Source organism: Stegodyphus dumicola, chromosome 11 (assembly GCF_044657685.1).
Source record: "Stegodyphus dumicola isolate Sdum_Otavi_A_Nest chromosome 11, ASM4465768v1".
Taxonomy (NCBI): Eukaryota; Metazoa; Arthropoda; class Arachnida; order Araneae; family Eresidae; genus Stegodyphus; species Stegodyphus dumicola.
In genome coordinates, this window is record NC_140778.1 from 87,160,249 (window position 1) to 87,174,970 (window position 14,722).

Consider the following 14,722-nt stretch of genomic DNA (forward strand, 5'->3'; position numbering starts at 1 on the left):
TTGAGCTTGTAATTCTTTTGCTTCTTCTCTGTTCTTTTTGTCTGATTAAGTCTCTGTATCAGCACTTAACATAAATAATATAATAAGTTGCACTGTGATTAAAACACATATAATAATATAAAAAGATACAAGAAAAATCTCTAAATAGTATAACAGGGTTCGTGTCCTTAGGTTTTATGAAATTGATTTTTGGTCCTTAATTTTGGCCAAAACGGAAGGAGGTCCTTAATTTTAATCATCTGAAATTTCTGTCTGTTTTTACGACTGCCATTTTGAAAGTGAATTATCATTTTGGAGAAATATTTTTTGGTGATTCATCAACAAATATAGTTATCTTTTGAATTAATGAATAGGTTCATGGATTATAATTTGTTCCTATTTCTAATATAAACTGTGTGATACTCAAGTTTCTGAACAAAAAGTGAAACATAGCATTTCAAAATTATTTCATTTTTTTCTAATGAAAAGCTCTTAACAACTTTTTGGCAATGTGAATTCTTCATTAAACAGTTTCAAATTTGGCAAATTATCAACATTTTGCCGATTTTAAGATCAGTTTCTATAGAAAATTTTTAATTTGGAAATCTGGGAATTTTTCGACATTTTTTAAAACATTACAACATTAAGTTAAAGTAATGCTAGTACATTGAAATTATATTCAAGAAATAACATTAAAACAAAATTTTTATATTTTTTGCTATCATATTATAAAGTGACATTACTTTCCATTTTAGCAACATATTATACAATATTTTGAATCAGAAAAATAAACAAGGTAATAAATGCATAAATTGTGCTTTATGAAACAATTCTTAGCAAAAGCAAAATAGCTATGTAATTAATTAAAAAGTCTGTTTTAATTTTTTCATGGGAAGAGTTTTTCCATGTAATTGTCTCAGAATATGCATCAGTTTTCTCTGTAAAATTAATTTTACACTTTTTTATCGAAGATTTTTTTTTACGAAATATTTCTGGCTTTTTCTGTTACAGAATTGTTAGGGGTAATTTTTCTGAAGGATATTAGACATTGCAACTTGGAAAATTTAGGAGGATTTGAAGACCCACGAATCTAGAAGATTCCAGAAAAATGTCTTGGTAGTAACACGTAATGGATGTAATTTACAGAAAGGCTTGTGGTGAATTTCTTACTTTTTAGAAGAACAATTGAAAACAAAATATTTAAATGTTTGACTTTTGATACTAAAGTCTTAGCGAGTTTTTCTTCCCTTTATTTTCTCTACTTTTCACTAGATGCAAGCATGGAAAATATCAAAAAAATGCTTCTAATCTTGTCGCATGGACAAGCATTTATAGAAAGTAATTTTTCTAATAAAGAAATTGAAAACTGGCAGTTTAAAAAATTCATCTTATATGTCTCAGTGCATCATAAGCAGGTCTGGTGCTAGGCATTTCCCACCTAGTGCAATGTTTGTGGAGCCTAAATTCTACTGTCTAGTGCATTCCTAAATTCTAAAAATTGTATCGCATTGGCTCTATAACCGACCCTTACCATATATAATTTCATATTTATTTTGAATATTCATATTATTAAAGAAATAAAACTAGCACCTTTTCCTATACATTCTAAATGCCTACTAGTTTTTTAGAATAACAGGACTCTTTAATTAAATCCAAAACTTCTAAAATGAAGAGGAGACATATTGAAGAAAGAAATCGAATACATAAAGAGAAAGAAAATTATTTTTCAAAAATATGCACAGTTATTATTTTGTAAATTAAGCAGTTGCTTATAATTTCGGCCTTTAACTAAATTTCCCGTTTCCTCACCAGAATGCAAATCTTAAGATAGTTTTTAAACAAAGGTTTTGGGGGTTGTAAGAAAGAATTTGTTTCTGGTTTCCACTTGCATACTGCATTAATACCTATCAGCTCTCATAATTTGCAATTATTCGTGTTTGTGTTATCGCTGCTGATATTTGAATTTGTTATGATGAGTTACAAGTTTGCTACTGAGCCAGCTAAAATTAAATTGTGTAGTCTGACTTCTAGTCCATATTTGCAGTTTGAATTATACTGTTCCTGTTTAATTACTACAAGCCGTAGTTGGTTTTGCTAGCATAAGAACACGGCTTTATGTTTTAAGTTCTTTTTAAATAAGAGGTTTATTTAAACCTTTATTTGTTCACGCCTGTCAAGGGTTTTGGAGTATTTTAACTTTTGCCAGATGAAGTAAAACCTCATAGTTACATAGGAGAGAGTGACAAGTTAGGAGATAAAACATGCAGAAACTAGTGATAATATTGGTTTCCATGTTGAAATAAATTTCTAAATGTTAGAAAAGACGCATAAAGAGAAGGAAATTGATATAAATTTACCAGAATATCTGGAAAGTCTTCCATTCAAAAAGATGTGTAAATATTTTGTTGAGTATTGTTGCTTTTACTTTTTTAACAATTTTTTTTTAAATTAATAGTGACAATCGTTAATGACTAAGGGTTACCTAACTAGCTAATTTAATTATCTATTAATAATTGGTCACCATTTAAAGTTATCTGTGCATATTAAAGTGAGTTATTGCCTTTCATTAATACTTACTGTGGTCACAAGTTACAGCAAAATAATGTAAAAATTAATATAAAACTTATTCTTTGCATCTAGTGAGACTTAAAATAATGCAAAGCAACTTATCACCTCTGGTGCTAAATGGCTTATTAGAACCTTAAAATATATTAACTGGGTTACAACCCCAGGAACTCTGCACGAAGCTATGACACTAACTGCAAGAGATGGGCAGAGCTAGCCTAACTTTCAAAACTTGCTAGCGGTACCCACATCAGGCTTTCAAGTTTGTTCTGATCAGCAATCTCTCTAAGCAAGCAGCAGTGGCAGCATAATCATACTGATTATGATTTTACCTTATGCCGTTTGACATAAAATCCACCTGCTATTTACGAAACCTCTAAACTGAGCAAGAACATGACAAAAGACATAAAAGAAAAATCAAATATAAAGCTAACTGTTAGTAAAGCATAATTAAAATGTTATAAAGGCAGCGGTTCTCAACCTTTTGACTAACGCAAACCATCTATACAAAAATTGAAAAACTTTGATACTAGCACTGTATTTTACAATAATTTTCAATTTCTCAATAGAAATAAAATTTTTTTCCCCCATTTGCACAACCTGTTGACAATTTGCATTAAATATGCACACATAAAAAATATTAGATTAAAAATTGGTTACCATTTTAATTATCAAAATTTAAGTTATAATATTTAATTCTAAAATTTATTCTGAAATGTGGGCCTATTTCACTTAGCTTTAACTGTAAATTAGGAATCCACTTAATTTTGTTCTGTTTTTTCCCTGCTCGCAAATATAACATGGAAGAAAATCCCTGTTCGCACAAATAGGCAATTTAATAGCTTTACTTGAAATCCCTTTAATTTTTTGGGGGGTGAGGGGGTTCAGCCAAAAGTTAACGTGTTATTTTTGAAATCTTCAGTTAAGAATTCCATCACAGAAAATTTCTATCAATTGTTCTTTTTCTTCACGATTTTTTAAAAATTTAATTGTTAAAAATATTTTTTTACTTGCTTTGTTTCTTTGCGTACCACTGGTTGAGAATTTCTGTTACGAGATATTTCTCCTGCCTTTTTAGCATGCATTCATGGCATAGAGGCCAGCACACTCGCCTTGTATTTGAGAAGTTTGACTTCCGGTGAGGGCATTGCTCATTTTTCACGACTTCTGGTTGTGGATGATGATTCTCCACCACCAGGATTTGGCAATTGAGTCCCCTAATCCCCAGTCGCTCTTTAAAAGAGAATTATATAAAACATTTCTCCCGCCTTCGTGGTGTAATAGTCAGCACGCCCTGTGTGTGTTCGAGTGGTCCGAGTGCCGGTGAGGGAATTGCTCATTTTGTATGTCTCCTGCTTCGAAATCACCTAATATCATAAAATTATGTGAATTTATTGTTTCCATTTGTTGATGGGTCCTTAAAAGTACTTAATTTCCATGTGCAAAAATATGTACGAACCCTGTATAATAAAAATCTTTGTTTCATAGCACATTCTGTGAAACAGCAAAGATTTTCTAAATCTTAACTAATCGCAATGGTGAAATCATGCAATCAGTTCAATAAAGCAATTATTAAATTTTTTTAATTAAGAAAAATATGTTATTTTTAATTTTCTGTTTGTACACTAATTTAGAATATATATTTAAACAAAATTCAGACTTTAAATTTTAAGCAATATGTAGGTTGGAATAAACAAAATATAAACAACAAAACCATTTTTTATGCTACATTTTCTCACGGTTCACATAAAAGTTTTAAGGTTCTGAAACATTCTTATTAAAGTGAATTATATTTTTTTCCAGTATTTTCATCTTTAATTAATAAAATTTCCAACTTTGTATTTACTTGTTCAACCAACTATAGCAAAGTATCTGAGGGCCATCTCAACTTGATGCATTATACAGTTAAAAGTCGTTAATCCGGACTCGTCGGGACTTCGGCAATTTCGGATTATCGATCATCAGTTTAAATCTGGTAAGATGGCATGCAGAAATTACAAAATTAAAAATATGAAACCGTAATTTATGAAATAAAGAACAATTATGATCTAAAGGGTATCAAAATTTACAAAAAGAAAAAGCTTAATATTTATTTGTTTACTTTATTAAACATTTCTTTCGATGTAAGAACCGTAATTTATGAAATAAAGAACAATTATGATCTAAAGGGTATCAAAATTTACAAAAAGAAAAAGCTTAATATTTATTTGTTTACTTTATTAAACATTTCTTTCGATGTAAGTTGCTTCATTTCATGTAATAATACTTTCTCTTTAATTCTATTAAACAGACATAATTTCTTGTTTAGTTACAAAATTCCTCTGTTCAAGTCCTATAATTGCTGTGTTGAGAATACCGACTAATTTGTCAATCGAAATGTTTTCGTTTTCAATAACCTCTGGGTCACTTTCTTCACTATCGGAAGCGAATTATAATGACGAGGAACTTGATTTAAATCATATCAAAGACGGAGTACATCGAGATGAAATACTACACTTAGTAAGGAATTATAAGCCAAATAAAATAAAAACATCTGCCCTGAAGATAAGGATAGTGCTGACAGATCAACTTCAAATCCGCGGCGTGAAATTGATAAACAGATTTCGGATTTCAAAACATACTTTCGCTTTGTAGATACAAATTACATATTAGTAAATATATATCATAAATTCTATTTGACATAATCGAAAGTTCAAGCTTACTTTTATGAAATTGCTCTAACAGTCTGCAAAAAATAATAAGCCGGATCCAATTTGTAGATTAAGGAACAACGCAATCTGCAACATTAACTGAATTAGATAATTTTAGCTTACCTGCGTTACACGCACATGCACACAAACATATTTGCAGCCGTAAAGGTCTACGCGTTCTCGTAAACGCCTGTGCGCATGCGTGAACGCAACGCATGTGCAGAAAGTTTGTAGCTTTGAGGTCTGGATTATAGATCATTCCGGATTATGGGTGTCCGAATTAACGACTTTTGACTGTATATATATATATATTTAAACAAATTTAAATTTTAACAAACGTCTATATGTGTAAATATATATATATATATATATATATGTAATAATTTAGATGGACATGATTCAGATTCTTTCAAGTCATGGCCAATATTGTAGATGTGTAAATATATAGTTTCAGTTAGATGTTAGCTGTCATGCTGTTTTCACACATTTCATTTCTGGATAAAGCAATTCTTGAGAGGTGCATCCTTAATGTAAGTTACACATGGCAGTGGGTGCAATCACGATGTCCGTTCTTCACATTTGTGTCATTTTACATTCTATAACATTGCAACTGATGAAATAAAGAGGTGAACAGTGACTTGTTATATGGACAGGAAGCAAGAACAGGAATGTGTTTGTACATCATGCACATAAAAAGGGGACAGTTCTATATCTCTCATTCTACTGGCCGATTGTCGAAATTTAACTTGCAGATGTCTCAAAAGCACGACTTGGGATATATATTAAATTTATATGTAGCATTGTTATTCCATAAACATAGGTATTTTGACACAAAATCACTTTTCTAAAATAAGATAGCAATTTTTGTCAATATTTTGCCAATGCCAATGATTATAAGTTATGGAGTGCCTATGGTTCAAAACCATGTATCTCCACATCAGAAATATATCTAAGTAGTGAGCAGAAATAGGAAAATTGCCTAATTGGTTATCATGATGCACACTAGAGGGAGCTACATTAGCTCGAGAAAGGTTAGGGATAGGAAAAATCAAGTTTTGATTTTTTTTGGAAGTTTTATAATTTAAATTTTTTTTTTTGTATTTTTTAATTTTATGTAATTTGTTTTCAATATTTTGATTCTTTAACTCAAATTAAGCTTAGATATTAAATTTTGTAATTTTTAGTGAGAAATTTAAAAATTTATCTTGTCACATTTTTTTTTTTTTTTCCCCCAGGTTGCGCTAAGAATAATTCATTTGGCGAAATTCTTAATTTATAGCAACGTATTTTTCTTTCCTTTATTTCGTTGTACACGAGGGGAAAAAAGGTCATCGTTTATACTTTGAAATAATTTTAACAAAATGCATAAACCACATTTGCGTTATTATCGCTTGTAACAAATATGTTAAATTTCTAAACGTGCTGATATGTAAATTCATGTGTATCTTAATAAATTTTGAATAAAACTTTAATTTTTTGCAGGTATGCTTATGTTATCGGTTATCATTCAAAGTTTTTTCCAAGAAATTGATAAAAATTGTATAAAAATACAAATTTTAAAAATAAATCATAATAAATGGGCGAATTTTATTTGGAATGAACCTAAATTTCAAACTTTGAAAAAAAGAAAATTTGAATTTTAAATCTAAATTTTTAAAACCTGAAATTTACCTTTTTTAAAACAAGTATTACAAAACTTTGACATAATTTGAATCGCAGAATCGAAATATGGAAAAAAATTGGTATGTTATTTCAGAAAAAGTCCAATTTTTGTGTCAAAATACGTATGTTAGAGCAATGCTATATATAAATATATCCGAAGTCATGCTTTCAAGATGTGGAAAACGCAAGTTTAATTTCGACAATCGCTTCAGTAGAACGAGAGCTATAGAACTGTCCCAACATTTTTTTGGGCAAGGTGTACAAACAATTATTCCATAAGCATGCTCTTATACTAAATTGTTACTGTTATGTCATCAGCTTAAACTTTTTCTTCCTTAAACATTGTTAACCTTACAATTCAGTCAATTTTGAAAAAATATAAAGAATATTGCTGATTTTGTAGCATAACAGAAATAAAATACGCTATGCATTTTTGTCTATGTCAGCATTTTTGATTTGGAATTTGAATACTTAAAACTGACATTTAGTTATTCAGTATTATTTTCAAAGCCAAATCTAGAGGTCTACTACTCTGGACACTAGTCGAGATTGATGGCAGAAAAACCGGTCAGGATTCTCTTTCCACTTGACAGGAGAGCGAGTCTGACTCCTTCAAATTCCATGGGCGAAAAATGAAGTATAAATTCCATGAAGGGATGTTTATTGCATAGTAACCAGTCTGTCTCAGTTCTACATTGCTCGAGGCACAGGGAGAATACATAGTTAGTTGTCAAAAGTACTCTTTCACATGTGCGTATTACCGAGGATGGCAACAGAAAAAAAAACTGCCAACAAGTTTGAGTTAATGGTACCATTCTTTAGATAATATCTGCAGCTATTAAGCAGTAAAATTGATAGCACATTCAGTAAAGAGAACAGGAAAAAAGAAATGAGAGAAGTAATGGATATCTTAAATGCAGAAGGAACTGGCTTTTCCAAAACTGTAGGTATGTAGAGAACAATAAGCATAATTTTACATATGGTCTTTTGAAAAATGGAAATTTTCTAAAAAGTTACATGTTTCTAAACTATTTGTGAATAAGAATTTTGTGAAAAATATTTTTTTGTCTTAAAAGGTTATGCAACTATATCATAAATCAAAGAATTGAAGTATGGCATTATGTACACGTCTTTTGATATTCGTATTGAATTTGAATTAAAAAATTTTAGCAAGTGATGACTATAATAATGATTTTATTTATTCATGAATTTTACCTATCACATAAATACAGGCAAAATATGTATTGTAGATAACAATACGCAGCAAACTGTGTTTTTCCTGAGTGTTGTGTCGTCAGAATTGTTCAAAAGCATAATATCTCTACATCTTTGCATAAATTCCAGATCTTTTCAAAGCCAAAAATTTATCTGCATTTACTTTTTTACTTTTCCAAAAGGAAATATTATCGAACTCTCTTGTGACAATAAATTGAAGACAAAATTCAGTAGTAGGGAACTAAGTCACTTTCTGTTATTATTAAAAGAGGAATAGGCTAAATGTGACTGCATATTTGTGATAGCCAAATTCTTAGTTGTTTGTTTAAAATTTAATCAACCTAATTGTTTTAGTTGCTTGCTGGAATTGTCAGGTCAGACAGTGTTCTGAATTAAGGTGCTATGATTTACCATGAATTCCATAAACTGCAAGTGCTTGGGAATACCTGGCATATGTCATATTATTTAATTATCAAAAGAGTTAAAGTTAGTATAAAATTGTTTGAAAACTATTAATGAACCTATTGTGTAGATTATTTACAAGCTGTATTTATCAGGTGATTTATGTCTTTTAATATTTTAATTCAAATAAAATAACATTAAAGTTCATTGAAAAGGACCTTTTAAAGTCCTAATAAAGTTTAATATGTGCATATTCTTCTTTAAGAATTATTTTATGACAGAATATTCTGAAGAATTATTTTATTTATTTAAAATAAGAATTATTTAGAGAACAGTATGACCAAACAGAACTTACAAAAATGAGAATATCACCTTCCATCAGAAAAAGCACATTTTTTTATATGGTCACTGTAGAATTTTCTATTCTTATGATGATTATGATTAGTAAATGCCCTAATTAAAATTAAACATGAAAAAAATCTGATGGCCAGTCTATTAAATTATGCAAAATAGAATTCCGTAAGAGGTTAACAAATTTTGCAATATTGAAGTAAAACGATGTATATCACCTTTCAAAGAGGGAACTTTTGTGAATGTAGTGTACTCTTGATTAACCATGCTGGAGAAGCAGGTCACAGATAACTGAACAACACGTATAATCCAAGTTATGTTTTAAATGTATATATCTAACTGTAATATAAACATATACAGTGAAAGAAAATGCAGTACATACTCCTATATATGCCCTTTTTTAAAATCTGAATAAAAAATGCATAAAACTGATGTAGTATTTAAAAGTACACCATATAAAAAAATCTGGTAACTAGTTATAAATCACGACCCATCAATGGGTGAGCGATAAAGGCCCAGAACACTGGTAGTTTAGTCCGAGGTTCTAATCCCGCAAATGGGTTGTCTGCATTGGCATTTTCTTAGTTTTCCCCTTGTGTAACGTGTTAATACGAGCCACTTTTCCTAAGAAAGTCCTCCACGAAGGCCTCTCTGTCTTCCGAGTAGTGCCTTAGAGTGAATATAACGAAGGCCTAAAAATAATAATAGTTATAAGTCATGCATTAAATATTTACAAGAATATAACTGGAATTATATAGGAGATACTGAAAACTGACATTCATATCGGCACAATCAAAACTACTTAATCTTTTTTTTATACTCAAAACAATTTAATATGAATGTTGAATTTAGGATGTGCATAATTTTAATACATACTGTATATTTTTAATGCATATCAATCAATCAATATGAGTATGGTAGGGATATCGCGTGATGTGTCCTGCTCAATGATAAATATGCCACATGGGCGCATGACAGTGAAAACCAGACGAGGCATAGGGAGGTCGGAGGCAAATGCATTTCATAATGTATTACATTTTTATACACTACAGTTTAAAATAAAAGTAGAGGGAAATATATTATAAATTAAAACATAAAAATTCGAAATTTATGAATTACTCATCAAAACATGAAATTAAGTATACGGACATTAATTTTAAATTTACACTTTTAATTTAAAAGTATGCACTCGACTTTATATATGGAACAGAAAAACACCAAATATATTATTTTCCCTAAAATTAAATTAAGGAATTACTTATGTGATAGCTAAATGGCCAGAAGCATATATCGTACAAATTTGGAAACAAGCAAATTATTCCTTATCTTTAATTCAGAAATTACTGCTGTCCTTGGTGTGCATATTCTGGTAAAGCATGGCCTTGATTCATTGATAAGGATCCGTGCTATAGGTTTGGTAAATCAAAATAATCCAATAAAAGTAGAATCATCAGCATTAAATGCATTATTTCTATCACAAAACTTGAGAAATTAAAATATCCAGTGACATCTGCCATCTTGAATTTAGCTCTAAAACAACAGTCAGAAAGTTAAACAGCAACTACACATCTGATGAAGTTTCTGACACATCAATCTTTGTAATGATTGAGACGATAACACAACACTCGCTCCTTGTTGAGTAAATCACAAAAAATGATCGTTCTTCCATCTTGAAGGTGTCCAGATTAGGGCCTCTAATTTGAAGATTATGGCTGTAAGTAGCATATTTATTAACAGTATTAATTTAAAAAATTTTCAGTTTTTCTGCTCAGTAGCAATACTTTCATGCTAATTATTGCAGCATTCAGAAACAAGAATTACTCCTAGATTGTTATTCTTATTTTTATGGCATATTTCATGCTTATACTTTGCAATCTATAAATCTTGCAGGATGCACGTCTAAAGAGTTCCAAACCCAAAATAAAGTACAAAAATTGCAGAGGCCAAAATGTGTAGTTTACTGACAAAAGTTTCTAGACTCAGAACTTTTTTTTTTTTTTTAGATTCAGAAATCTAAACTAAACTAACTTTTATCCCAGAAGGGCTGTTAGTCTCAAAACAACAGTTTGCTTCAAATCACTAGAAACGACTATCATTTTCAAAATTGTTGCGACCAAATATTATCTCCCAGTGTTATATCTAAAGGAACTAAATAATGAAAAAATCTACATGAATGTATGCATTTTTCTCATATTGTGAGAAAAGCAATGGTACTTCAAAGTCATCAAATTTTAAATAACATAGTCCTCTATCCGAACATGGGCACCTGGAAGCCTAAATTTGGAATTTGTTTTATTGTCTATTTCATATTTCGTAAAACTTTAACGAATTTTTGATTAAAAATCTCAACGATTTCAAAGTGAACAATGGCAACACTGTACTGGGAAGAAAAATTATCTAGCATGCGAGAGTGTCTACCGGAAATTTTAAGATATGCTTTTTTAAGATTTTTAGCCCAAATGCTCTCGAAATGTGTATGTGTTGGTAATAAAACAAAAAGTAAATGTCTGTAAATGGGGGGGGGACGCCCTTTTGGGCGTAATGTAAAATCCAAAAGCTTTCAGATTTTTTTTTTTAATTCCACGAAACGTTTAATTACTGCATTGATGTGTTATTTTTACAACATTATTTTGTAGCTATTCATCATTAACAGAGTACAAGTAAATTCATGCTGCACCATATATTTTGTTAGCAAATTTGTATTTACGGCATTGAAGTAAAAAATATACTACTATACTTTGATATCATTATATTATATTACCGTTATAACTACATTATTGTAATGGCGCATAATTACAATAAATTACAGACAAGTAAATGTATTATTACAGACAAATAAATGTAATAAAAAAATGTAAATGTTCGCAAAAAGTGTAAATGTCTGTAAATAGGGAGGGAAACACTTCTTGGGCATAATATAAAATTTGAAAGCTGTCAGAATTTTTTTTAATATCAAGAAACTTTTAATTACTGCATTGATATATTATTTTACAGCTTTATTTTGTATTTATTCATCATTCACAGTAAGTAAATTCATGCTGCACCGTATAAGAAAAGATGCCATATATTTTGTTAGCAAATTTGCATTTAATGATACAGTCAAAAGTCGTTAATTCGGACACCCATAATCCGGAATGATGTATAATCCGGACCTCAAAGCTAAAAACTTTCTGCGCATGCATCGCGTTCACGCATGCGCTTAGGCGTTTATGCGTGCGCGTAAGACTTTTACGGCTGCGAATATACATGTGCGCATGTGCATAATACGTTTACGCATGCACGTTTAATGTATAATGTTGCGTTGTTCTTTAATCTTCGCATTGGATCCAGCTTATTATTTTTTGCAGACTGTTAGAGCAATTTTATAAAAGTAAGCTTGAACTTCCGATTATGTCAAATAGAATTTCCGATATATATTTACTAATATGTAAAGGATCTACCAAGTGAAAGTATGTTTCGAAGTCCATTAAACAGAAAGTGGAATTGCTGCAAAAAAAGGATAAAGGCATATCCTTTGATTATCTAATAATTCCGAAATATGTTTATCAATTTCACGCTGCTCTGCGGGGGAAGGGAAACGACAATGAATTGAAACAATGAATTGGAAGTTGATCTGTCAGCACTATCCTTATCTTCAGGGCAGATGTTTTTATTTTATTTGGCTTATAATTCTTTACTAAATGTAGTATTTCATCTCGATGTACTCGGTTTTTGATATGATTTAAATCAAGTTCCTCGTCATTATAATTCGCTTCCGATAGTGAAGAAAGTGACTCAGAGGTTATTGAAAACGAAACATTTTCGATTGACAAATTAGTCGGTGTTCTCGACACGGCTATTATAGGACTTGAACAGCGGAACTTTGTAACTAAACAAGAAATTATGTCTGTTTAATAGAATTAAAGAGAAAGTATTATCACATGAAACGAAGCAACTTAAACAACTTACATTGAAAGAAATGTTTAATAAAGTAAACAAATAAATATTAAGCTGTTTTTTTTTTTTGGTAACGTGGCTATCTGTAATGTGGCTCGTTATTAACAAAAAGTGTATTTTATTAAAACGTGCCGGTGTAACTAATTGTAACATAGGATGGCATATTGTTGCATACTATACTGCAAAGTTTCCTTCCTTTAAAAAAATTTTTACGATTGTATTTAAATTATTATTCGCAACATATAACTGTTAGACAGATAGCATTTCCATCAGTTTCGTGTAATACAGATTTAATACAAATACATAGTACAAAATTTCTTAAACAAAATCCTTCATCACGTAAAATTTTAAATCTTTAATATTCTTTGACATGTTTCTTTCCCTCAGCTTATGTACATAAACAAGATTCTTAATATGTGTGTGTATGTGTGTTCAGCTTCATATCATTTTTTCGTCTTCCTGAAATAAAAACATCATAATTTTTTTATCATACTGGAGGTAATCTGTTTTTTGCATATATGATATTTCAACTTATCATATATTTCTTATATATGATATATATGATAAGTTGAAATATCATTTATGCAAATAAACTTTAAGAATTAAATGTAATGCAATTAAACTTTAAGAATGCATCCACGTATATATTTTATAAGAAATGCTAATTGCGTTAACTTTTTTACGAAATTAATTATTTTTTAGCTCTCGTATTTGTTATATTTGATCCAGAAACATTTGAATGCTGTGTGTACTAGCTTCAAAATTTTGAAGCGCATATCTCATTTTAATTAGTGTGATGTATCAATATGCTATGCATGAATTCTTGTCTACCTGGTTGAGTGTTTTGTGGGCTGCACTTGAAGTAATACAGATTCATGTGGAATCCATATATATAACATATGTAATTAATAGAGGAGAGACTTTTTGTTTTAGGGAATAAGGCTTTATTTTTTAAAATATGCTGTCAATGATATTGAAATACTTGGTATTCAACACTAGCAGTCGCAAAATTTTATATTCCCTCCGTCCAAAACTAGTTGCTACACTTAGGTCAAAAGTTTTCTCCCAAATTATTTACTACATTTCAAGTAGGTGGAGTCAAAATAACCTTCGATGCAGTTTAGTAGTTCAACATCAGTAAAATTACACAATCTGTTTCAAGTAATGTAACGCTGCATACTACATTTTTATTCTCAATTTTTACTTTCCACAAATGTAGCACTTATTTTGGGACAATTTTATAGACGCAAATGTAGAGGGTTCGCAGCTGTTAAGCAACGCCCCATTTTGTAAGGACTATACCGCCCGTATTTCAGAAAGATCGTGTTTATGTGATTAAGGCAAAGACTCAAGGGCTGTCTGCTTAAGGTGAAGGATGCCTTCGTGGAAAAATTTCTGAGGCAAACTGGCTCGTATACACGAGGGAAATCATTGAATTTACATTTAATTAGCCTGAAGATTTTATGCGATTACTGATGGAAGAGTCCTTACAAAATGGGACGTGGCACGTGACTTAAGGGTGTGGAAAAGCTGGATTTTTGAACTTAATTTGGTACTGATATAACGAAGGAATGCTTGGTAAGTAAAGTTGTTGATTGATAACGTAGCACCCTGAAATCTCTGGAAAATGTGCAACAGTATTCAGTATGAGTCTTCAGTATCAGTATAAGTCTTCAGTATCAATAATCAATACTCAAATGTAGCAACTAATTTGAGACAGAGGAAGTATATGATTCATTGTGATTAAGGTCATACATGTTATTATTATATGCTGTAAGTGATATTCAAATACTTTGTATTCATCACTAACAGGCTATATTCATTGTGATTAATATTATGTATGTCATTAATATATTCTGCCGGTGATATTGAAATACTTGGTATTGTTTTGAATATCTGTAGTGTTGTGTTTATACTTCAGA

The 14,722-nt window shown here is 30.3% G+C and overlaps 1 long non-coding RNA gene across 1 annotated transcript in view; it reads right to left on the reverse strand.

Annotated features, from left to right (window-relative positions):
• Positions 1-8,798: 8,798 nt before the first annotated feature.
• LOC118198423 (uncharacterized) overlaps positions 8,799-14,722 on the reverse strand; it is an 80,866-nt gene continuing 74,942 nt past the window's right edge. Inside the window, exon 2 of the long non-coding RNA XR_015044064.1 lies at positions 8,799-9,556. This is a non-coding gene — a long non-coding RNA (uncharacterized LOC118198423). The remainder of the gene's footprint in view (positions 9,557-14,722) is intronic.